The sequence below is a fragment of the Pelophylax lessonae genome, assembly GCF_965119305.1.
Source record: "Pelophylax lessonae genome assembly, chromosome: 9".
Taxonomy (NCBI): Eukaryota; Metazoa; Chordata; class Amphibia; order Anura; family Ranidae; genus Pelophylax; species Pelophylax lessonae.
Window position 1 is genome coordinate 2,605,253 of NC_138776.1, and position 2,840 is coordinate 2,608,092.

Sequence of the window (2,840 nt, forward strand, 5' to 3'; positions counted from 1 at the left end):
ACCTTAGTGAACAAACAGCATCATGAAGACCAAGGAACCCCCCAGACAGGTCAGGGATAAAGTTGTGGAGAAGTGTAAAGCAGGGTTAGGTTATAAAAAAAATCTCCCGAGCTTTGACCATCTCACGGAGCGCTGATCAATCCATCATGGGAAAATGGAAAGAGTATGACACAACTGCAACCCTACCAAGACATGGCCGTCCACCTAAACTGACCGGCCAGGCCCCTACCAAGACATGGCCGTCCACCTAAACTGACCGGCCAGGCCCCTACCAAGACATGGCCATCCACCTAAACTGACCGGCCGGGCCCCTACCAAGACATGGCCGTCCACCTAAACTGACCGGCCAGGCCCCTACCAAGACATGGCCATCCACCTAAACTGACTGGCCGGGCCCCTACCAAGACATGGCCGTCCATCTAAACTGACCGGCCGGGCCCCTACCAAGACATGGCCATCCACCTAAACTGACTGGCCGGGCCCCTACCAAGACACGGCCGTCCACCTAAACTGACCGGCCGGGCCCCTACCAAGACATGGCCGTCCACCTAAACTGACCGGCCGGGCCCCTACCAAGACATGGCCATCCACCTAAACTGACCTGCCGGGCCCCTACCATGACATGGCCGTCCACCTAAACTGACCGGCCGGGCCCCTACCAAGACATGGCCATCCACCTAAACTGACCAGCCGGGCCCCTACCAAGACATGGCTGTCCACCTAAACTGACCGGCCAGGCCCCTACCAAGACATGGCCGTCCACCTAAACTGACCGGCCGGGCCCCTACCAAGACATGGCTGTCCACCTAAACTGACCGGCCGGTCCCCTACCAAGACATGGCCGTCCACCTAAACTGACCGGCCGGTCCCCTACCAAGACATGGCTGTCCACCTAAACTGACCGGCCGGTCCCCTACCAAGACATGGCCGTCCACCTAAACTGACCAGCTGGGCCCCTACCAAGACATGGCCGTCCACCTAAACTGACCGGCCAGGCCCCTACCAAGACATGGCCGTCCACCTAAACTGACCAGCTGGGCCCCTACCAAGACATGGCCGTCCACCTAAACTGACCAGCCGGGCCCCTACCAAGACATGGCCGTCCACCTAAACTGACCGGCCGGGCCCCTACCAAGACATGGCTGTCCACCTAAACTGACCGGCGGGGCCCCTACCAAGACATGGCCGTCCACCTAAACTGACCAGCCGGGCCCCTACCAAGACATGGCTGTCCACCTAAACTGACCGGCCGGGCCTCTACCAAGACATGGCCGTCCACCTAAACTGACCGGCCGGGCAAGGAGAGCATTCATCAGAGAAGCAGCCAAGAGGCCCATGGGAACTCTGGAGGAGCTGCAGAGATCCACAGCTCAGGTGGGAGAATCTGTCCACAGGACAACTATTAGTCGTGCGCTCCACAAATCTGCCCTTTATGGAAGAGTGAGAAGAAGAAAGCCATTGGTGGAAGAAAGACATAAGAAGTCCTGTTTGCAGTTTGGGAGAAGCCATGTGGGGGAGGAGCAAACATGTGGGGGGAGGAGCTCTGCTCAGAGGAGACCAAAACTCAACCAAAACTCTATGTGTGGGGGAAAACTAACACTGCCCATCACCCTGAACACACCATCCCCACTGTGAAACATGGTGGTGGCAGCATCATGGTGTGGGGATGGTTTTCTTCAGCAGGGACAGGGAAGCTGGTCAGAGTTGATAGGAAGATGGATGGAGCCAAATACAGGACAATCTTAGAAGAAAAGACTTGAGACTGGGGCGGAGGTTCACCTTCCAGCAGGACAACGACCCGAAACATCCAGCCAGAGCTACAATGGAATGGTTTCATGTGTTAGAATGGCCCAGTCACAGTCCAGACCTAAATCACATTGAGAATCTGTGGCAAGACTTGAAAATTGCTGTTCACAGACGCTCTCCATCCAATCTGACAGAGATGAGATATTCTGCAGAGAAGAATGAGCAGAAATGTCCTCTCTAGATGTGCAAAGCTGGTAGAGACATCCCCAAAATTCTCCCAGCTGTAATTGCAGGGAAAGGCGGAGCTACAAAGTATTGACTCCGGGGGGTGAATACAAATGCAGCCACACTTTTCACAGATTTATTTGTATCATTTATCATTTTCCTTCCACTTCACAATTATGGCCAATTTGTGTCGGTCTATCACATAAAATCCCAATAAAATACATTTATGTTATTGGGTGTAACATGAGAGAATGTGGGAAATTTCAGGGGGTGTGAATACTTTTTCAAGGCGCTGTATATACTGTGTATACAGTGTGGGGGTTGGGTCTATCTAATACACAACAATATGTATAGGGGGCAGTAGTGAGCTGTATGTAATATACAGCATATCACACAGTGAAGGGGGAAGGGCAGCATAATTGTGCTGCAAGGGGCTTAGTAGGGGGAGGAACCAGGAGGACCTGGGCTCAGAGGAAGTGAGGGGAATATTGCAGCACAGTCAGGCCTAGCAGAGGAGGATTCAGGGTGACCTGGGCTCAGAGGAAGTGATTGAAGGATGCTGGACATCAGACTGAGGGGGGAATATCTGGATTGGAGGTGAATATTGCAGCACAGTCAGGCTTAGGAGGGGGGAATGAGCTGTTGCTGATTGATCCCATGATTCCCTGCGGCTGGGATTATTATTATTGGTGGAAATGAAGATTTTGGATTCTCAGTTTCTCTCTTATTTTTCCCCATTCCGCCCAAAACAAAGGCTGCTGGTCTCCAACATCATGGCGGCTCCCCTCCTGCGGGGGGGGTTGGGCTCCTCTCTGGGGGTTGGGCCTCTAGCAGATGTCTCCTCACACAGGCAGCGCTCTGTGTGGTTA